General features: G+C 48.6%; 1 pseudogene; it reads right to left on the bottom strand.

The window, feature by feature from the left end:
- Window positions 1–699: 699 nt before the first annotated feature.
- The window catches only part of LOC122676732, a 46,109-nt pseudogene continuing 23,050 nt past the window's right edge, over window positions 700–23,758 (bottom strand).

Below are 23,758 nucleotides of genomic sequence, written 5' to 3'. Positions count from 1 at the left end.
GCAAAGGCTCTCACCATCCCCCCAAAGCACTGGAGACCTGGAGATATCCATGCCTTAATAACCAGAGTTGCTGTGCACTCTATCTAGGATTTAGTTTACCTGGTCAACTCCATGTCATAAACCCAGCATTTCTTCAAAAAGCCAATATCCATTCACCTTTATCTTGTGGCTGAAAATAACTCAAACTCCTGCTCTTTGTTCTTTAAAGGAGAAAGATTATGTCTATTAATAATACTTATCAAGTCTGTAGAGTCCCTATTGAGTTCCTAGGGTTAACTTAGGCCCCAGTAAATCCAAAGTCTGGCTGGGAAACAGGAGGTGGCAGGATTTCACCTGTAAGGTCAATTTTTATCTAGAACAGGGCTATGCTGCATTAATTTGTCACGGTGGAGTCACCCTGACTCCACCGTGGGAATATAAATATCAACCAATCAATATCAATAGATTTTGACGTCAGGAGTAGTGGGCTATTCAGAAATTTTATTTTTTTTATTTTATTTTTTTTAACTGGCAACGGAGATTTATTTAAACTGCTGGCCAACAGGAACAGGAACTTGTACAACCACCCCAGTAAACGAGGCTTCTTGGAGAATGGGGGAGAGTGGCAGCCAGGGCTTCCCCACCGCTCAGGAAACTTGGAGACTCAACTCCAGAAAGGCCGCTGGCTTCAGCTCTGGCTCAGCACGAGTCTTGAACAGATCAATAAGTTATTTCCTTCAAACCTAGTTCGCTTCCTCCTTTGGTGGCCCAGCAAAGGCAGTAATGCTGCATGAGCTGTTCAAGAAGCTCCATTTCATCCAGGAATTCAAGGGACTCTATTCTGATCACTTCGGCACGAGGCAGCTTGCTATACAATTCTATCATGTCAATGGCTGACACCGACTCCCACCCACTGGCCAGGAGCCGTTCTCTCTGCGACTCCAACGACTTGCAAGTCTCCACTTCGGCCAGGTCACACTGTCATCTCCGCAGGTTCTCGATCATGATCTGCCCAAACCGGTCATCCATGTTCACCTGTTCGTAGTTTATGAACATGGCAGTCTCAAAACTGCTGGCGGCCCACTTGAGGAGGTTTGCAGACTGCTCCGGAGTCATGTACACCAGCACACATTCGGCTATCAGGAGGGTCGGCAATATTTCTTTAGCTTCTCTTCCAGGTCAGGTATATCTCGGAGATCTGCTCCAATGATGGCGTATCTTGTTGAATCCAACATGTGCCCATTTGATGCTGTGTAGCTTCCTTGTGACTATCATCAGAAAGTCGATTTCAAAATATTTCCTTGGTAGAAGATCTTCATCCTTTAACAGAATTTTAAAACAAAAAGCCTATGAGAAATTTATATTTCTTAGCACCAAGTTGACAGAAGAGCTAATACCTGTCATGTTGAAAGTACAGTCTCTCCTTGCTCCCCAGTTTGATGACAGGTTCCCTTCTCATTCTTCCCATTAAAGTTGCAATTTCACCCTCTCACAGTGCTTCTAGGACCACTCCTTCTAAGCCAGATCCCATCTGCTATTCTTTTTTTTTTTTTTAATTTTTAGTTATTTACGTATTTTTGGCTATGCTGGGTCTTCCTTGCTGTGTGGGCTTTTCTCAAGTTATTGCAAGCAGGGGCTACTCTCTGCAGTGTGAGGGCATCTCATGGTGGCAGCTTCTCTCGTTGTGAAGCACGGGCTGTAGGGTGACCTGGCTTCAATAGTTGCAGCTCCTGGGCTCTAGGGCCCAGGCTCAGTAGTTGTGATGCATGGGCTTAGTTGCTCCATGGCATGTGGGATCTTCCCAGACCAGGGATCAAATGCCTGTCTCCTGCATTGGCAGGCAGATTCTTTACCACTGAACCACCAGGGAAGCCTCTACCTGCTATTCTTATCTAGGCAATGGGAACAGCCTAAATGAAGACTATAACTCAGGACAGAGTGTGGTATTTCTAGGGAACTGGTGGATGGCCAGGGTGACTCCACCGTGAGTGCTGGGGAAAGCAGGACAAGATAAGGTTGGAGAACTGACAAGGAACAATCTGCAGAACTGGCAGGCCACTGTGAGCGGTTTCTGCTTTATCCCAATGTCCAGACCAGGGAAGAAGGATTCGCAAAAAATTTTTAGCACGTTTCAGTACTGTATTTCTTTTTATGGCTGGATAGTATTACACTGTATTTATATATCACAATTTGTTTATCCATTTATCTGTTATGGACATTTGGTTTGTTTCTATCTTGTGATTATTATGAATTACACTCCCAGAAGGAGTATATGTTTGTAAAATTTCTACCTATCAGATTGACAAAGATTAAAAACAACATTGAGATATTTTAAATTTCTTTGATGTTATAATGCTATTCGTATCAGTGGCCAATGAATATGTTCAAGCTTAATCAGATTCCTTGATGTGGACAACAGCAGTCTTCTTGATGCTTGTCATGAATCAGTGAATCTGGAAATACGTGGTGGATACTTTGTTTGTTGTCAATGTTGTTGTTCAGTTGCTAAGTTATATCCGACTCTTTGTGACCCCATCCATAGACTGCAGTATGCCAGCCTCCCCTGTCCTTCACTCTCTCACAGAGTTTGCTCAAATTCACGTTCACTGAGTTGGTGATGCTATCAAACCATCTCATCCTCTGTCTCCCTTTTTCTTTTGCCTTCAGTTTTTCTCTTCATCAGAATCTTTTCCAATGAGTCAGCTCTTTGCATCAAGTGGCCAAAGTATTGGCGCTTCAGCATCAGTCCTTCCAAGGAACATTCAGGGTTGATGTCCTTTTGGATTGACTGGTTTGATCTCGTTTTTGGTCCTGGGTTAAGTGCTGTGGCTGGTTGGATTTTTGAAAGAAGTTGTTTGCGAATGGACCCAAGAATCTGCACATCTTTTAACTGGTTTGAGCAAAGTGATTCAGCCATGGTGATTGCACTGAGTCAAGCCATAGTGCATGTTGTGTTTGCAGAGACTGACTCCCCTGAGTTAGCCCCTTGGAGTAGAAGTGAACTGTCTAGAGGGTTCAGCGGAGACAAAGGAGATAAGCCACATCACAGTGGGGCTTGAGCCATAGGAGGACCTGCCTGGTGCTGAGGAGACCAGCTGAGGACTCCAGGGAACCTCAGGCTCTTTTGGGCCACTTTCGTTGCTCCTCCATTTCTAGGGCGTAAGAGCCTCTGCCTGCCTCACCCCTCCTCTGGCCTGCCCGCTTCACTGCCCCTGCCGCCCTCCCCTGCAGCCGCCCCACCCTTCCCTGGAACACAGAGTTCTCTGCTGTGGACTCTGGGAGGGCCCTGTATCAGGTGCCAGATGCAAGATGTGCTGCAGTGAGGAGGAGAAGGAAGGAGGTAACTGGGAGGGAGGGAGAGAGGAGAAGAAAGGGACTGTTCTGGAGTTTCCCCCTCATGCATTCCAGCCCTCTCCTTTGATAAAAAGCAAAGGGAGTAAGTTTTTTTTTTAATAAAATGAAATCAAATTTTGTTTGTTGGATTTGGTCAGTGTCCTTAGTGGCTCAGATGGTAAAGAATCTGCCTGCATACCCAGGGAGACTCTGCAAAACCTGGAGAGACCCAGGTTTGAACCCTAGGCCAGGAAGATTCCCTGGAGGAGGGCATGGCAACCCACTCCAGTATTCTTGCCTGGAGAATTCCATGGACAGAGGAGACTGGCGGGCTACAGTTCAGGGGGTCACAAAAAGGCAGACACGACTGAGCTACTAACACTTCCTTTTCCATGATCCCACTCAACTTTCACGTTGCCCTTCTCTTTCAGGACCCTCATCCGCAGCGGCAACCACTACAAGAAGTAACTACTGTGTGTCAGGCGAAGACAGGGCCCAGGAGTTCAGGTGGTCAACTGTCATGTTTGCCAGGACCAGGGTTTCCCAGGACATGAGACGTCCAGTATTGAACCTAGGACAGTCCCAGGCAAATTGGGGTAGCTGGTCACCTTAGCAGGAGTTGACCATCTAGTAGAGTCAAGTAGACAAGCCATAGCACAGTGTGGCTTTGGGGCAGCAGCAGTTCTAAGGAAGAACTGGAAACCTCTTCTTGGCCCTGAGCTCCCTTCCTGAAAGAACCCCAGTGCCTGTTTCCATGATGCCAAACCTAAGCCCCTAGGATGGGCAGGCAGTGGTGTCGAGACTGGGCAGTCTCTGTCATTTTCGAAGATCACTTTCATTATGTCAAGCTGTGGGAGACTGTCCACTGGCTCTGTAGTCAAAGGTCAGCTAAGGCCAGGCAATTAGCTTGCCCCTTTGGGCCTTTCTCTTGGTGACACCACCTCTGAATTCAGAACAAAGGCTCCTCATTTTGCTTGGGCGCGGAGTGTTGTGAGAATGTGAGAATGCTGCCACCTGCTGGTCACATGGGGCTGTTTTTCAGGAGGTGAGCTGACACCTCCGGACAAGAGTGACGGATGAGCCCAGGGACTGCTGAGCCCTCGGGCCACAGTAAGACCCCCCAGAGTGCCCAGGGCCAGACTTCTAGGGAGAAGCATCCAAGGACCCCCTCAAAGTATACCTGGAAGAGCCCTGGAAGCCCCCCAGTGTCTGCACTTTCGGCCCGGCTGTAGATTCCGAGAATTCCCAGCTAGGATGGATGCTCTTTTAGCTATACAGTACAGTCCTCTGGGCCCCAAAGGTGTGCTGGAGCAGGCTGCACCAGAATCCACAATTAAATATCCAGAAATTGTACAAGCTGCCATAGCAGCTTGAAATCAGTTCTGGTAGGACATTTACACCATGAAAATTGGCAAATGCTACAAATCTCCCACCCCCACCCCACTCTAGTGGATTTGTCAACATGCCCCTGCAAAGCCCCTGTCAAGCTTCAATTCAGTTCAGTCGCTCAGTCGTGTCTGACTCTTTGTGACCCCATGAACCGCAGCACACCAGGCCTCCCTGTCCATCACCAACTCCCAGAGTTCACCCAGACTCATGTCCATCAAGTCGGTGATGCCATCCAACCATCTCATCCTCTGTCGTCCCCTTCTCCTGCCTTCAATCTTTCCCAGCATCAGGGTCTTTTCCAATGAGTCAGCTCTTTGCATCAGGTGGCCAAAGTATTGGAGTTTCAGCTTCAAATACTGTCAACTGGGAAAGGGAATGTATCAGCCTGCAAGCAGGAATTTTCTCAGATAAAATTCCTTACCAAGTATGGAATCAGTATCAGAGAAAAGAGATATTCTAAGAAGGAGGTTGTGGGGAAGACATTTTAAAGAAAAGAAAAAAAAAAGTCTCCCTAAGAACTATGGGACTTCCCAGGTGGTGCTGGTGGTAAAGAACCTGCCAATACAGGAGACATAAGAGAAGCAAGTTTGATCCCTGGGTTGGGAAGATCCCCTGGAGGAAGGCATGGCAACCCACTCCATTATTCTTGTCTGGAGAATCCCATGGACAGAGGAGTCTGGTGCGCTATGGTCCACAAAGTCGCAAATAGTCAGACACAACTGAAGCGACTTAGCAGGCACACAAGAACAACTACTTCATGATTAACCGCCCTGGCATCAGAAACACTGGGAGTTGATTGACCGCGCCGCTACTTGGGAACTGGAAGACACTGAGCAAATGGCTTCACCTCTTAGCTCCCAGTTTATCTTGAATGAGGGTAATATTAGCAGCTTCCTCACATGGTAGCTGTGAGGTGATGCAGTTAAATGCTTAGAACCTTGCCAGGCACAGAGTAAGCACTCAAAACATATTAAATATTATCAGTCATTGATTAGAATCACAACTCAGCAGGCTTGGAACTGATCTGGCCATCTCCTTACTAAAACCAGTTTCACCTCTAGGCGTCCTTTACAGGGTTGGGATCCTCCATCCTCCCCAGCAGCTGAATTTTGACATCAGCCCCACTTGGGGCTATTCATCTGCACTTGTCCCTGCAGTTAGAACAGAGGACAAGGTATCCCCTAGAATGTAAAAATAAAGGGATAAGGTAACATCCTGAATGTAAAAACATTTAAGATGCAAACAATGGACACTGGCAAAGTAAAGATTTTCTGTAAATGGGTTTCTGGCTATCCAGTATGTAAGTTCAGAACGGGCAGGGTTCATATATGATTTTAACCTATGTGACCTGAATCCTCTTAAGTCGTATTGCCTTCTAGCCTGCAGGAAACCAGAAGTCTGACATTTCTGATTACAAATCAACTGGTCAGATGTAGTCATGTGACCATACCTAGATGGAAGAAAAGTGGAAAGGGTCTTGACTCAAAGCAGGGATAGGAGACACGTGTCTAACTAAAAACTAGGGGTTCCATTCTTGGGTGGCTCAGTGGTGAAGACCCCACCTGCCACTGCAGGAGACGTGGGTTCGATCTCTGGGTCAGCAAGACCCCCTGGAGAAAGAAATGGCAACCCACTCCAGTGTTCTTGCATGAAAAATCCCATGGAGAGAGGCGCCCAGCGGGCTCTAGTCCATGGGGTCGCCAAAGAGTCAGGCATGGCTTGGTGATTAAACAATAATCAATATAAACAACATAAATAAAATAACCAAAATAAACAACAGTAACATTTTTAGGAAAGGAAGAACAGATATTTGGGCGGGGGTGACCTACAGACTCTACCACTGTAGATCAGTTTCTCCAGACCTGCTCACTTCTTAACCTCAGGGTACCTCTAGACAACAACTCCCAGGATAAGCTACCCTAAATCCAGGCTGGGCAGGTGGCTGTATTCCCTCCTGAATGTTCTCTCTGCTTCAGCATGAGGCACAAACCCCACATCCCACCAGACATGGATCCCCACTCTATTACCTCGACAGCTCTTTTCCAAAGTTTCCCTTCTTGCCTGTCCTGGTCTCCCCACCGCACTTCAGGCCTCCATGATCACCAATCTGGGTGACTGTAATAATCCCTCATCGTTCTTTCTGCCTGCACTGTTGCTCTCCTTCAAACCCTGCAGCCAACACATCACTCTTCCTATAAAGCACAGGTCCCAGCATGACACATTCCTGCTCAAGAATGTCCACGGCTTCCCAGATCCTGCCCCAAGTTTCTTAGAATCTTGAAGGTTTCCTATTGACTAGGCCTTTGCCTGAATTTCTAAACCATTCTCCCTCACACATGTGAAGCTCCACAGGAAAGGGCTGCTCACCCCTCCCAGGCTATGACTGAGCCTCTTGCCTCCCTGTCTTGGCTCTGCTATTCCCTCTGTTGGCATCTTTTCCCTTCTCACTCAAACTATCTAGATCTTACCTGTCTCACAAAGCTCAGGTCAAGGCCTGCTTCTTCCAGGCAGCCTTACCCAAGCGAGAGCTACTCCCACCCTCCCAAACTTTGTCACAGGATTTCCTGCTTCTATCAGGCTTGGATTGAAAGCATTTCTGCATTCCCTACCAGCGTGAGCCTCCAACAGGGCTGAGGGCCATGCTTGCTGGCGTCTGGCTCTAGGACCTGCCATGTCGGTGAGTCACAATAAATGTTTGTAGACGGGATTTGCAGAGGAGGACTAGTGCTCCACGGAAGCAGAGCACATGGGGTCTGGGTGTGAACATGAACAGCTCACACAATGACCTATGAACCTGCTGGAAGTCAGAAAGCCAGGGTGACCATTCACACCACTCGGGGAGCAAACATTCAGACTCCATCGGCATTTACAAATGTAGGTACAGACCTTCCACAAAAGGGGAGCACCTTCTGGGCTTGTGTTTGAGGGGTTGCCTGAGGGAATGGAGTGGGACTGGTAAGGATGCCTGTCATCTCTCCTATTTTTTTTTTTTAAGGATCAAGTGTGCGCAGTCATGAACACCAAAGCTTTTTGCGCGGGGCGGTGGGGGTGGGGGTGAGGCATTGACAGGAAACTTTCAATTATCCAGACAAACCTGTCATTTCCCAGTGAGGAACCCCAGTCCCAGAGCAGCAAGGTGGCTTGCCCGAGATCACACGGTCATAGTGTCAGGCAGTACTTAGACGGTCCCAGTTTCCTGGCTACTATTTTCTGCCCCACTGCACGAGCTGTCTAGGTTAAAGGCACCATTCATTCCCAAGGAAACATCAAGTTTGGGGAAATATGAGGTCATAGGGGTTACACGGAGATTGTGTGTTTATTTTTATGCTGGCCATTCAAAATTATTTTATGCTACACAACCCAAGAAGGAAGACATGCAGTCAATTTTCAAAGTTTAAATTTTACATGTTCCATCTGCTATTTAGATTTCCCCCGCTTCTGTTCAATGTCACCTTTTTTCCTTAGAAAGGTATCAAAACAGCTTTTCCTTACAAACCACTATATGTAAAATAGATAAACAACAAGGTCCTACTATGTAGCACAGGGAATGTAATATCTTATAATAAACCATAATGAAAAAGAATATGAATAAAATATGTAGATGTAACTAGGTCATTTTTCTGTACAGGAGAAACTAATACAACATTGTAAGTCAACTATACTCCAATCTAAAAAGTTTTCATGGCTTTTCCAACTTTCTGAGATGTCTTACCAGGAGCACCCATCCTGACTCCAGCTTCTAACTGGCTAGATTTTAGTGCAATAGATAAGCCTTGTGACCACGGACTATTGAAAAGCCTTTTGTGTGTGGATCACAAGGGGGTCAGTCAGTTTCTCATTCATTATACCATGCAACTTTTTTGAGTTGCAAGGTTAAGGCCTGGGGCAAAATGTTGATGGAAGGGAACATGAAGCACCAAACTAGTCTGTGTTTTTGTTCCCTCCAACCCACTTAACCTCTCTTAGCCGGTGAAGGTTATGACTACAGCCCAATTCTCTAGTGACTCACTCCAGGAAAAGGACATGTGATGAGAACCTGGTTCTCATGGGACTGCTGGTCAGCGGTGCCAAGACAGAGATGGTATTGTTCAGGGAAGCCTCAGGAAATCAAATATCCGGAGACAAGTGTGCATGGTCAACTCACCCCACAGGCTGCAAGAGAACATATTTTCCCCCACTGATCAGTCTGTGTATTTACTTCCACAAGGGCATTCAGAAGATTTCTGCAATGTTTCTCCTCTTCGGTCTCAAATGCAGCTTCTCAGCCGGCCAGGAAAGGAAGGGATCAGTGATCCTGCAGGCCTGCTAAAAGCTTGGGTGCCTTGCCTGTGGTCACATTTAGTTCCATTCCCGCATTGAGAGAAACATTTTTGCCTTTCACTTTTTACAGACAGGAAATTTAGGAGCATGGAATCTGAGTTTGGCCAGGCCCAGCCAGCTATCAAGTGGCAGACTGAGGAATCAAACCTGGGTCTAGGTTGACATTAAAGGGTATTTCCAATGCCAGAAATGGGGGTCCTTCCCACACTGCTGTCCAGCCTTCCGATAAAAGAAATGTTCACATATTGAGATATAGGGAAGTCATTCTGGCTTATACATGAGTTAACTTGAACTTTATGCTAACTACAATAGCTTGTTTGTGGCCTATCAAACATATGTGGTAATTCCGCTTTAATCATTAAAGAAAAGGGCACCCTGGCCAGAAGTAAGGAATGTCAATGTTAGAAATAAAGATTAAATACTCCTCTTCCTTTGATGATAAGATTCCTTTCCCAGGTGCCAAGGCCATACTGTATGTGCTGCGTGCGTACATGCTAGTCTGTTTTTCTGAAAACTTGAAGACATGTGTCCCCAATTTGTTTAATGTTCTTTGTTCTGACAAGATATAAAACTGTTCTGAAAACACTGCTTCTCCAGAGCAGTTTCTCAGAATAATCTGGAGAACAGGCTTCTGGGCTAGTCCTCGGTTTGGCTCAAATAAAACTCTTCTCTGTTCTCATTATCGATCATCTATGGTTTTCGTTGACACCTCCTCTAAGGCAAGGCCAGTGGTACTGGCCACTGACCAGATGCTTCTGGAAGCTTTGTCTCTCCACTTGCTTCCAAACTCAGTTTTATTCTGACCTCTTTCGCTCCATATCTTCACCCTTGAAGACCCTTGCAAATGCACTTTCCCCATGAATGGTTCCTAAGCACATAATTTCAAGAGATCTCTCCCCTATTCTCTCTTGCCCTCTGACCCTCTCAGCCTGTGCTCCAAGCTCAACCTTCATAGGGACTGCAGTTCAGCTCACTGAAGCTTGCAGGTGCATTCGTAAACTCCCCGTTGTGCTGTAAACTGCTCAAGTGTGTGGGGAACAGCCTTGTAGAGCCCTGAGAAGGCTTAGCATAACAAATAACAACAGGTGCTGAATGATTACCTGGTTAATTTTTAGGAGAGGCTATAGGAGTCTCCTCCTTTTTGCCTTCAACCTTTCCCAATCAGGGTCTTTTTTCCAGTGAGTCGACTGTTTGCATCAAGTGGCCAAAGTATTGGAGGAGAAGGCGTCAAGAGGATAAGGTGGTTGGATGGCATCACTGATTCAACAGACATGAACTTGGGCAAAATCTGGGAGATGGTGAGGTGGTGAGGGACAGGGAGGCCTGGTGTGTGGCAGTCCATGGGGTTGCAAAGAGTAGGACATAACTGAGCAACTGAACAACAATATGGAAGTCTCTGTGATTCTCTTAGGTAAAGAAGTACAGAAAACACAGACAAGGGCTGCTATCTCTGGCTCTTTAGCCAAGACTCACCTTTGCACCACAGTCTATAATCCTCTCCCCAACCTTCTGGAGGTCTCAGAGGAGACAGCCATTGTCCTGCACTAAACCCATGCCTTCAGCCACCTGCCAGTCCTGGGCAGGGGACACGGGGTGGTGTGGGGAACCCTGCCCACTGGGCCCTGGGGCTCGGCAGAATGGTCCAGGCATTCTGGCAGCCTTGCCTGTTCCTTTGGCCCTTTTCCAAGTCTGGGTGCTCACACCAAGCACCTTCCCAGGACTCTGTGATGAGGGCTAACCATACTGGTCACCACCAACGCCCCAAATCTCCTCTAGGGACAGATCTGCCAGCACAAACCCCAGATCTCATTTCCTTCTTCCTGGGATCCTGCCTGATTCCTTTCCCCTTAACCTAACCATCCTTCCTCTCTGAGCACCTGTTTATCTCCAGCACCAACACCCACGTGGCCTGTCTGCTCCCATCTCTCACCCCTCCTCCCACCCCCAGGTCCCTGGGTCTTCAGAGTCAGCACCACCCCTCCACACAACTTGCTTCCTCCCCTCCTTCTTTCCTCCTGCCCCTCCTCCCAGCCAGGCTCCAGGCACAGAGAGCATTGTGGCCCACCGCATGCCCTATCCCGGCCCCTGGACTGCCCACCCACACCCGGGGGCCAGACCTACCCCTAGCTCTGAGCATGCCGCCTGTCTGTCTCCCTCACTCAGGTGGGAGGACCCCAAAGGTGCCACCACCTGTTACCTTGGTTCCTTATAACTGGCCCTGTGATCGCTATATAGACAGTTGTCAATCGCTGTTAACTGAAGGTGGAAATGAATGGCAATTGAGTTCATGGTGTTGGTTCTGTTCTCAATGCGGGTGATCAATCTACATTCACAATTTAGAGCCTTCCCTGGTGGCTCAGCGTTAGAGAATCCGCCTGCCAGTGCAGGAGACACGGGTTCAATCCCTGGTCTGGGAAGATCCCACAAACTGCGGAGCAGCTAGGCATCTGTGTGCCACAACTATTGAGCTTATAATCTAGAACCCAGGAAACACAACTATTGAGCCCTCATGCCACAACTATTGAAGCTGCACACCCTAGAGCTCATGCTCCTCAACACGGGAGGCAACCTCAATGAAAAGCCCCCGGTCTCTGCAACTAGGGAAAAGCCCAAACAGCACTGAAGACCCAGCATGGTCAAAAATAAATAAAGAAATAAAATGACATTCACAATTCAGCCCCTGCCTGGAGGTCCCTGAAGTAGACTTGGAAGTATGGACTAGCAGAGGTGCTGTATCTGGAGGGCCCTAAGTCTACAAGATGAGGACCCAGACAGGGCAGTGACTTGCCCAGGGTCGTCTGTGAGTCACAGATCAGACTGGACCCGACTCTCTGATTCCACCACAAAGGCACTGCCTCAGTCATGCCTTCAGAGTAGTAATATGCTTGCTTTGCTTCTAAAAGACCTTGTAATTCAGACCTGACTCTCCTCCCAGTGATTTCTAAATAGTGAGGACTGTTCTTGTACGGCTAACTCTAGCTAGCATTGATGAATCCTCTGAGGAAGAATGCACACAGGCAGGCAGGGATGCTGGCATCCTGTTCAGTCATGCAGGATCACAATCACAACATGTGCAAGGTTCAGATGACACATTTGAGGCGTTCCTCTCTGCCTCCCAGACCTGGCATTGTGCATCTCCCACCCTGCCACACCCTTCATCCACAGCCTGTTGGAGGCTGTTCTGGCTTCCCCCACCCCTGCCAGCATCATTCGTGTTGAACCTATTAGGGAGTTCTTGTTTGCAGCAAACAGCCGATGCCTTTGTAAAATGTAGCATTTGCTCGTCTCTGTTCCATTTATCTTGTAGTTGGTACATTTTCTCTCCTTTATTAGCAGGGGCACTTACTGGAAAACTAGATCTCTGTGACTTAGTGGTTTCATCTGTTACTTCTGTTCAGAACCCACCTGGAGTCAGAATCCCATCTCTGTGACAGAACAATTGGTTGCTATGGAAACTATCATACCACCCAGGGCACAGGCTTGCCTGCAGAGAAGCAGAGCCCTGCACACAGGGGGTGGGGGAGGGATAAGGTGTAAGAATTCCGGGCACGACCTGTTAGACTAGTGACTGACTTTTCTAGGTCACGCTTGTCCTTCTGCTCCTTTTCCTCCCAAAACACTGTGTGTGTGACTTCACTTATCCATACCCTGCCCCCCACACCTGCACCCCGCCCCCCACACCTGCACCCCGCCACGGCCCCCACCACTAACCACTCCACTCAGATTTGAAAATCTTCCCCTACCTTCTCTCTTCTGCCTCCAAGTCCAGCTTAGAGCTCGCTTCCTCACTCTGTGGTTAACCACACCTGAAAAGCCCTTCTTCAATCTAAACCTCCCAATTGTAGTGAGTTTGCATTTAATTTATCTGAATGGAATCACTTGCTTAGTTTCTCACTGTGCTATTTTTTTGCCTCCTTCTTATCAAGCTCCTATACTTTCTCTTCCCAATGATATTCTGGGTCCCATCAGATCACACCTGGGCCAGTTGTGTGCCCCCTCCCACAGACCCCAGGCCAGGCTCTGCTGATCACATACACACACACACACACAAAGTGCAAGTGTTAGCCACTAAGTTGTGTCCGACTCTTTGTGACCCCTTGGATTGTAGCCCATCAGGCTCCTCCAGCCATGGAATTCTCCAGGCAAGAATATTGGGGTGGGTAGCCCATCCCTTCTCCAGGGGATCTTCCTCACTCAGGGACTGAACCCAGGTCTCTTGCATTGCAGGCGGATTCTTTACTGTCTTAGCCACCAGGGAAGCTCTGCTGACCACAAATCCTTGATAGATGACTCCCAGAAAGAGACAGACTCAGCCTCCAAGTGTGTCTGATTAAACCTACTCAGTCTTACTTCTTGAGGATCTATAAGCCCGGAGCGATAGACAAATTGTATAGCTCTGGATATCATTTTGAACTTTTGACAAACGAATGAAAGGGAAAAACTCTAAAGCTTCAGTTGCCTGAAATACCCTCAGCTGATAAAGAATGAAAAAGCAGTGCTTTGTTATTTAGAACTCTTTTATTTTTGTGGGTATTAAGTCAGTTTCCTGTTTCAAGTTTTTCTTTCGTCTCATTTGCCTGTCACCTGGGACAAACGCAGGGAAACATTCACCCCCGAGGTCCTGGACTGGCTTAGGTTGAACGTGGCCAGAGACCCTCTTCTACATTTTCCTATGAACAGCTACACATGACCGCCCAGCCTAATGGCAGCTCCTCGTGCCTTGGAGAGCCTGGAACCCTTCCAGAGCACTCTTTAGGTGAGGGTGTTGAAGCAGACTCTTCAGAGTCCCTTGGACTGCAAGGAGATCCAACCAGTCCATCCTAAAGATCAGTCCTGGGTATTCATAGGAAGGACTGATGCTGAAGCTGAAACTCCAATGCTTTGGCCACCTCATGCGAAGAGTTGACTCACTGGAAAAGACCCTGATGCTGGGAGGGACTGGGGGCAGGAGGAGGAGGGGAGGACAAAGGATGAGATGGTTGGATGGCATCACCGACTCGATGGACATGGGTTTGGGTAGACTCCGGGAGTTGGTGATGGACAGGGAGGCCTGGCGTGCTGCGATTCATGGGGTCGCAAAGAGTTGGACACAACTGAGTGACTGAACTGAACTGAACTGAAGCTTACAAACCTAAGTGTAGATTTGGGGTTATCCCTTTGTCACACGGGCAACGTCCCTTTATCCAGCACCTGGGAGCACAGGGCCAACGAAGCCCCCTCTTGCTGGGTGTGGTTGTAGGTGAACAGAGCTGTGCTGGATCACAGGGCGAAGAAAGCAACGTTGGATTTGGGGGTCCAACCTCCTTTTTCCAGAACCTGCCCTCCAGTTTACTGTGATGGGAGTAACCTGGCAGACACGTCCCCCTCTGCTAAGAAAGGGGCAGAAGTCAGCGGGCCTCCAGGTGCAAATCAACCTTGGAGCTGGACGGACACCACTTTCCAGAAAGTGGTGTCTCTGGAAGAACGCCAGGCATGCAGGCTGCAGCTGCTAGGGAGGGCACCCTGAGCCCAGCAGTGAAAGTGTGGCTCTCCCAGGACTCACACCATGGCTGAGCCCGCTCATGAAAAGAGGTGCTGGCCCTTGCAGGCCCCATCACACCAGAGAAGCGGTTTGGGCGTGGGTGCAGGGGGTGGGCTCTGCGTGGGCACGCGGGAGAAAAGCTCCGGATGTGGAAGGGGCCTGCCTTTCCCCCACCCTCAGGGCTGTTTCCCTTGTTGCGGGGGCGGGTCCCCTGAGGCCTGAGAACATGCTGGCAAGGTGTCCTCAGCAGGTGAAAGCCCAGAACAAACACCGAACCTGGATCCCTCTGGCAGTGGGGCTGCAGAAGAGCTGGCATTGGCCCATGGGTCTTAGTCGGGGATACTCCTTTGACCCCAGGCTTGTCACCCCAGGGCCCATGGGGAAGCTTGCCCTTGCCCTTCCCGGTGGGTGCAGAGAAACCCTCGCACGAGTCGCAGCCCCTCTGCAGCCCCAGCTTGAGAGAAGGCCTCTGTTCCCCATGGGATGAGGGTGTGGGTAGTGACACTGAGGTTCCCTCTGGCCCTGCCCTGACTGTGAAGAGGAAGTGCCCCAGCGGCATCACCCATGGGACAAAAGACCTTGCCCAGCCTCACTGCTCAGCTTACTACTGTTACTGAAGGAGTCTAGGGCACGCTCCAAAACCAACTCACTGCTCAAAGGAGAGGCCGGAACTCCCAACTCAGGCGGTGTGGCCGGAACTCAGGTGGTGCAGAGACCACGGAGGGCTGTTTCTGAGTTGGCCGCTCCGGAGACGGACCACAGGCTGGCTTTAGAGCCTTGAGAGGTGGCCTCCACCCCTCAAGGGACACAAGGGGGAACCCAAGACTGCCAGTTTCCAAATGTCCCTTGAGCATCTGGGTGAGGTGCTTGGTCCTTTTCCAAAGAAATAATTTCTTTCTGGGAGAAAGGAAAAACAAAGCTCAAATACCAAGAGCCACAGAAATAGCCTGAGGCTGATCAGCCCTGACAGGCCGGGTGGCTACGGTCTCCCACTGACAGCCTCCTCTGAAATAATAGAGGAGCCAGCGCACCAGGCCCTGTTTGCAAAATAGGTTCCTTAGGCTCTGTCAGCCTGGATCCAGGAGTCAGACACTTCTCCAGATGCTGCTTCACAGGAGGGGAGGGAGTGAGGGAGAGGGAGAAAGAAAGAGAAAAAGAAAGGAAAAGTGAGGAAAGAAAGAAGAAGAAAAGAGAGAAAGAAAGGAAGAAGGAAAGAGAAAGAAAGGAAGAAGGAAAGAAAGAAAAGAGCACAGAGAAGTGGAAAGCTGGGGCACCCAGCCAGGAGAAGAGGCCTGGGCGACTGGAGTGCCTGGACCAAGTCTGGCTGGAGTTGGAGTAACTGCATTATGGGAAAGATTGAAAGGTTAATAGGAAAGCAGCTGATGCTGAAAAAGAACAATTAGGAAGCGTAAGGGGCTTCAGATTAGATTAATGGCTGCTGGAGGATAAAGTTTACAGCTTCCAGGAAAGAAGTCTGACTCAGAGAAATCTTTTTCATTGATGGTTCTTGGTTGGGTTTTGCTGATATATTTTTTTCTTCTGGATAATTTTAGAGAAAATGACCGTTCATTCAGGTGCGATGCATTCTCTCCTTCCCTCCCCCACCCTCCCCTTCTTCTCTGTTTCTGTTTGGCAGTGTCTAATTATCTTCAGGTTCTGGAATGAGTTTTAGGGTCCCACCCGTTCAGCATGCTGTACCCCACCTGTACCATTTCCCCCCAGTGAGACTTGTGATGCTCAATAAGAATATTCTCTTCAGTGCTGGTTGTGTTATGGGGGTATTTCAGGCCAGTAAGTGGTTTCACAGATCAGTAGCTCAGCCCAGGAAAGATGTTCTGCATGTGCGCTCAGTTGCTAAGTCGTGTCTTTGCTACCCCATGGACTGTAGCCCACCAGCTTCCTCTGTCCATGGAGTTTCCAGGCAAGAATATTGGAGTGGGTTGCCATTTCCTCTTCCAGGGGACCTTCCCGACCGAGATATCGAACTCATGTCTCCTGCATCACTGTGCCACCTGGGAAGCCCAGAGATGTTCTGAGGTAAGGTGTCAAAGAGTTAACTCAAGTGTGGGGAGCCAGCTAAGGAGACTGGGGCAGGGGGTTCCCAAGCTTCTGAAACCCAGCAGTAACTCGGTTTCCCCCAGGGAGTTTTTTAACATAACAGACTCCCAGCCCCACCTGGACCACGTGAATTAGAAGCTCTGTAGGAGCCCTTGGGAGTCTGTATACAAAGTTCCCCAGGCAACCTCAAGACCAGCCAGCTTGGGAACCACTGGCCCAGGGGCACAAGGAAGAAAGGCAAGGACTGGGGCCACTGTCCCTTTACAGTGTCCTTCGTCATTGGTGTGACTTCCTAGCTCCCATCCCAGCTGGTGGGTTTCTTGGAGCAGACACTGTTTTACTCATCCTTATGGTCCCTGCACAGGGCTGACCACATCCAATTTTCAAGTTCACACTTTCAGAAGCCTGGATGGTAGAGACCCAACTTGCACAAGACTGCAGGAGCCCTGAGATGGCAGGACCCTTAGAGACCTTCCAGTGCAGTGATTTGCAAACTGTGCCCTGGGGTTCCACCGTGGAGCCTCAGAGACCACCAGGAGGAAAGAGCAGAAGCCTGTGGGGAGGGGCTTCAGGCCCCCCTCTACCTCCCCCTCTTTGGCCTCTTCCCCTCGTACAGCTTTGTGTTACCTCTAAAGAGGAGCAGAATGTGTCACCGAAAATATGCCACTGTGACCTATAGGTCATTTTGAATTAGGATTTAATCAACAGCCAGTGCAAAAGACACCCTGACCCTCTTTTGTCCTCCTGAAAGCAGGAGATAAATCTCCCATTGAAAGGACCTTCCTTGTACCAGGAGGAAGGAAGGCGTCCTTATCACCAGAGACAGGACGTTTAGGGCCCAGAAGGCAGTATAAACAAACCCTGTTAGTGCTTCACCGTTTATCCCCTTGGCTGGTCAACTCTTCACAAATGTATTGTTTCTTTATCTAAAAGGCCTAGAAGCTTCTTTTTCTGGTCACTTCAGGTCTTCATTCTCCTGTGAAGACATTCATGTTCATGTAAAATACTGATAAAATGCATATGCTTGTCTTTCATTGATCTGTCTCTGTCAGTTTAACTTTCAGACCCAGCCAGGTTCCCTAAGATGGTGAAGGAAAACTTGCCCTCTCGGTGCTAATTTTTTCTTTTTTTTTAATGACCCAGAATGGAAACAACCCAAGCACCTCTGAATGGGTGGATACATTTTATTTATTTTTAAAAAATTTATTGATTTATTTATGGTTGTTGCCATGAGTGGGCTTTTTCTAGTTGCAAGAAGTGGGGGCTACTCACTAGTCGCAGTGCACAAGCTTCTCATTAAGCCCCTGCAGAGCAAGGGCTGTAGGCGCGCAGGCTTCAGTAGTTGCAGCACTCGGGCTCAGCCGTGGTGGCACACAGGCTTAGTTGCTCTACGCATGTGCAATCTTCCCAAACCAGGAATCAAACCCGTGTCCTTTGCATTGGCAGGTGGATTCTTATCCACTGGACCACCAGAGAAGTCCTCTCTACACTATGGCAATCACCTATCTGGCTTTCCAGCTCCCACCCTCAGCAACCCCCAGTCCCAGTCCCTATCTATTTTCCACCCAGTGTCTGGAATAATTCTTTCTAAACATAATGCTGGTCAGGTTGCTCTTTCATTCAAGAGCCTACATTGGATTTCCGTTTCAGTTCAGTTCAGTCGCACAGTTGTGTCCAACTCTTTGCGACCCCATGAACCGCAGCACGCCAGGCCTCCCTGTCCATCACCAGCTCCCAGAGTTCACCCAAACCCATACCCATTGAGTCAGTGATGCCATCCAGCCATCTCATCCTCTATCGTCCCCTTCTCCTCCTGCCCCCAATCCCTCCCAGCATTAGGGTCTTTTCCAGTGAGTCAACTCTTTGCATGAGGTGGCCAGAGTATTGGAGTTTCAGCTTCAACATCAGTCCTTCCAATGAACACCCAAGACTGATCTCTTTTAGGATGGACTGGTTGGATCGCCTTGCAGTCCAAGGGACTCTCCAACACCACAGTTCAAAACATCAATTCTTTGGTGCTCAGCTTTCTTCACCGTCCAACTCTCACATCTATACATGGCTACTGGAAAAACCATAGCCTTGACTAGATGGACCTTTGTTGGCAAAGTAATGTCTCTGCTTTTTAATACGCTATCTAGATTGGTCATAACTTTCCTTCCAAGGAGTAAGCATCTTTTAATTTCATGACTGCAATCACCATCTGCAGTGATTTTGGAGCCCCCCCCAAATAATGTCTGACACTGTTTCTACTGTTTCCCCATCTATTTCCCATGAAGTGATGGGACCGGATGCTATGATCTTAGTTTTCTGAATGTTGAGCTTTAAGTCAGCTTTTTCACTCTCCTCTTTCACTTTCATCAAGAGGCTCTTCAGTTCCTCTTCACTTTCTGCCGTAAGGGTGGTGTCATCTGCATATGAGGTTATTGATATTTCTCCCGGCAATCTTGATTCCAGCTTGTGCTTCTTCCAGCCCAGCGTTTCTCATGATGTACTCTGCATAGAAGTTAAATAAGCAGGGTGACAATATACAGCTTTGACGTACTCCTTTTCCTATTTGGAACCAGTCTGTTGTTCCATATCCAGTTCTAACTGTTGCTTCCTTACCTGCATACGGGTTTCTCAAGAGAGAGATCAGATAGTCTGCTATTCCCATCTTTTTCAGAATTTTCCAAAGTTTATTGTGATCCACACAGTCAAAGGCTATGGCATAATCAATAAAGTGTCCTCACCATGGCCCACAGGTTCCCACACATCCTTGCCTGGCTGCCCCCTTGCTCATCTGCTCCAGCTACACTATTGCCTTCGTGCGCTGAACATACAGGCAGGCTCTAACCACACTCTGTTCCTTCTTCCTGAAACACTCTCCCGCCAGATGTCTGCCTCACTGCTTCCTCTTTTCCTGACCACCACATACCATAAATGGTGCCCCATTCCATCAACCTCCAGTCCCTTCCTTTGCTCTGCAGAGTGTCTCCTCTACCAGGACATAAGCTCCAGGAGGAAAGGGACTTTGTTTTGTTCACACTGTATCCCCAGCACTGACAACAGTGCCTGGCACATAGCTTGTTGTTGTTTAGTCTCTCAGTCATGTCCAACTCTGCAACCCCATGGACCGCAGCATGCCAGGCTTCCCTGTCCTTCAGCATCTCCCAGAGTTCGCTCAAACTCATGTCCATTGTGTTGATGATGCCATCCAACCATCTCATCCTCTGTCATCCCCTTCTCCTCCTACCTTCAATCTTTCCCAGCATCAGGGTCTTTTCTAATGAGTCGGTTCTTTGCATCAGGTGGCCAAAGTACTGAAGCTTCAGCATCAGTTCTTCCAATGAATATTCAGGAATGATTTCCTTTAGGATTGACTGGTTTGATCTAATTGCTGTTCAAGGGACTCTCAAGAATCTTCTCCAGCACCACAGTCTCAAAGCATCAATTCTTTGGCGCTCAGCCTTCTTTATGGTCCAGGTGCTCCATTAAATAAAACTGTTTCCTGAAATAATCAGGTTGGTTTTCAGTCTAAAATCATTCTGTACATTTTCTCCTTTATGCATGTCTATATTTTCTGAATTTTCTGCAGTCACTCTCTATCAGTTTTAGTCACAAAATAAGCAATCAATGTCGTCTTCTCCAGGACCATTCTTCAGGGGACCCTCTGGGGTCTGATTGGCACCAGGTCTGTTCTTGGAGCCATAAGGAGACTAGGAGGAAGCACTGGCTCCTGCTGGTGAACGGGGAACTCAGTGGTGCCAGGTAACAGCATCTTGTCTTGGAGTTAGTGGGAGAGCTGAGGGGAGAGAGGAGTGAAAACGCAACCAACAGCAGCTGTGATACACGCCCCTCTCTGCTCTGCCCAGCGCACACACAGACACACACACCTCCAAGGCCCCAGGCTCCCGGGCCGGCCCCAGAGAAGGCCCTGCTGTCCTGGGCCGAGGTCTCACGGACACCACTGCTTTCCTCCCTTGTCTCTTTTCCTTAGGGGCCCTCTCTGGGCCTGGTACCTGCCGCCTCCGCTGCTTTGAGTGACTGACTCTAAAGCAGAGGAGCAGCACTGAGGCTCTGGGGGCAGGTCTCAGGCCTGAGGGGGCCCCTCATCTGGTCTCAGTGTCAGGGGCCCACCTCCCCAGTTTGGGGCAATCCCAGGTCGTCCCATGACTCAGAGCTCCCGTTCACAGACACTCAGCAGTCCTGGACCACAGCGCAGCCTCACACGCTAGAGACGATTCAGGAAGTGAAAGCCCCTTCCACTTGGTCATCTTCTGCTGGAATCTTTTCTGATCTGCTTTCGTAAAGCCCATCCAAAATAGACGTCGGAAAAGAGAACTAGGAGGCCTCGTTTCCTCTCCCGCCTCCAGCCCCAGAGCTTCCCTTATATGGGTAACTCAAAGCCCCAGAACCTGGCTCCTGCCTGTCTTCTTGTGATGCACCAGCCAGGTCCCACCACCCCCAGGGACGAAGCTGCTGCTCCTGGGCTAAGAGAAGCCCGGGACACTAAAGAGCTCAGCTCTGTCAACTCCTACAAAGAGCCAGGTGGCAAATACTTTAGTCTTTCTGAGACACCTACAGTCTGGTCTCTGTTGCCTCTGCTTTTTTCCCCCCTAAAACCCTTTAGAAATATAAAAACCATTCTTAGTTCACAGGCCTCACAAAATACAGACTGTAAATCTGGGCAAGGTACAGCCCTTGAGCCAAATGCAGCCCCTACCTGTTCTTGTGACATGAGATTGTACGGGAACATAGCCACACTGGTCTAGGTGTCTGCTTTCAGACTGTAATGGCAGAATCGGGCAGTTGCAACAGACTATAACTTTCTTGGTGACTCAGTGGTAAAGAATCCTCCTGCCAGTGCAGGAGATATGGGTTCAATCTCTGGGTTAGGAAGATCCTCTGGAGAAGGCAATGGCAACCCACTCCAGTATTCTTGCCTGGAGAATCCCATGGACATAGGAGCTGGGCAGGCTACAGTCCATAGGGTCACAAAGAGTCGGACACAACTGAGCATGCATGCATACAATGAGACCAAAAGGCTGACAAAGCCTAAAATAGTTACTATCTGGCCTTTTATAGAAGACATTTATCAACACCTGCTTCAAAGTGCTAATATAAATGACTCACAGGTATTCCAGCTTTTAAAGTACTTCACACACATTCCTACTTCTTACTGGAAACATTTTTTGAGACTAGTAATTGTTCCATTTTACAGATGAGGAAACCGAGGACTAGAAAGGTTAAGGCTTACCCAAGGTCACACTGCTAATGGGGATTTTGGACTGGACAAAGCTGCTCTGGAAAGAGCAATCTCTGAAGCCTGGAGTCTACCTCTTGATCAGCTCCATCAGGGAAGGACGCAGTAAGCAGGTCCCCGGTGCAGCCTCAGAGAGAGACACCAGGCATTGAAAGCAGCAGGGCTGACCTGCACAGGCACTTCTAAGAGTCTCGTGAAATGAACAGGGGCTTCCTGGTGGTCCAGTGGTTAAGAGTCTGCCTTGAAATGCAGGGAACACAGGATGGATCCCTGCTCTGGGAACTAAGATCCCACTTGCCATGGAGCAACTAAGCCTGCAAATACTGTGACTACTGAACCTCTGTGCTCTGGAGGCCCTTTGCACAACTAGTGAGCCCATGCACTGCAAGGAAAGACCCCGAGTGCCACAATTAATTAAAGAAAAGAAAAAGTCCTCATTGTGCAGAGAATATCTTCAAGGGCTGTCTGTGCACAGAGAAGGCTACCGGCTGACTAGCTGGTAGGAAAGCAGTCCTTTCAAATCCACATTTGGCTTCTGTAAATAGTTAACAGGTAGTCACATCACTGTGGAGAGCAGGGAGCCACAGCAATCCTCCCATGGAGTTCTGGAGAGGGCTCCCAGGACTGCCATTTCCTGCAGAACCAAAGACAGCAACACCATCACTGGTGTGACAGAGACCTCCAGTGGACACTGGTGGTATTGCTGCCCCTAAGAATCATTTCAGAAATGTCCTCAGGTTCCCAGGAGCTCACTTCCTGGGCTGGGAGTGTAAAGGGCTGGTGTCATCTTGGAGTAATCATCCCAGTACACACACTCACGTGAAACTAAATGATTGTTGTCCTACTCCAAACCCTCCCTAAGGAAGGCTGGTGTGTGCATGCTCTCACGATGCTGCCATTTGAGTGCTTCCTTCAGGCCTTTGTGACCTTTCCTGTGCCTTTGGAGGCTTATCCATGGGGTGTGTCTGACTCCTGAGAACAGTTGGCCTTTGTGAAGCTTTGTTTGCCTTTCCTTCAGTCTAGCTTCACTCCAGGACCTGTTTAGTGTGTCTCATTAAGTTGTTAGTTTTGGCTGTTGCCATTGTCTGTGAGGGTGTTTTTTTTAATTGGAATTAAACACCACAATTATAAATTAGGATCCCCAGTATTTCTAGAAAAGTCAGATAACACTGGTTCTAAGTGTTGAAGCCAGTGGTGGAAACTAGGGAGCTGGTGCCCCCTGGAAGGATTCTCTAATTTGCCACAGTCCTCACTGCTCCCTATTACCTCTTCAGTTCAGTTCAGTTCAGTCACTCACTTGTGTCCGACTCTTTGTGATCCCATGAATCGCAGCACGCCAAGCCTCCCTGTCCATCACCAACTCCCGGAGATTACTCAAACTCATGTCCATCGAGTTGGTGATGCCATCCAGCCATCTCATCCTCTGTTGTCCCCTTCTCCTCCTGCCCCCAATCCCTCCCAGCATCAGGGTCTTTTCCAGTGAGTCAACTCTTCACATGAGGTGGCCAAAGTATCGGAATTTCAGCTTCAGCATCAGTCCTTCCAATGAACACCCAGGACTGATCTCCTTTAGGATGGACTGGTTGGATTTCCTTGCAGTCCAAGGGACTCTCAAGAGTCTTCTCCAACACCACAGTTCAAAAGCATCAATTTTTTGGTGCTCAGCTTTCTTCACAGTCCAACTCTCACATCCATACATGACCACTAGAAAAACCATAGCCTTGACTAGACAGACCTTTGTTGGCAAAGTAATGTCTCTGCTTTTTAATATGCTATCTAGGTTGGTCATAATTTTCCTTCCAAGGAGTAAGCGTCTTTTAATTTCATGGCTGCAATCACCATCTGCAGTGACTTTGGAGCCCCCCAAAATAAAGTCAGCCACTGTTTCCACATCTATTTCCCATGAAGGGATGGGA

This window comes from Cervus elaphus, chromosome 20 (genome assembly GCF_910594005.1).
Source record: "Cervus elaphus chromosome 20, mCerEla1.1, whole genome shotgun sequence".
In the NCBI taxonomy this organism is placed as follows: domain Eukaryota; kingdom Metazoa; phylum Chordata; class Mammalia; order Artiodactyla; family Cervidae; genus Cervus; species Cervus elaphus.
This window is presented reverse-complemented; position numbering and strand designations above follow the sequence as displayed.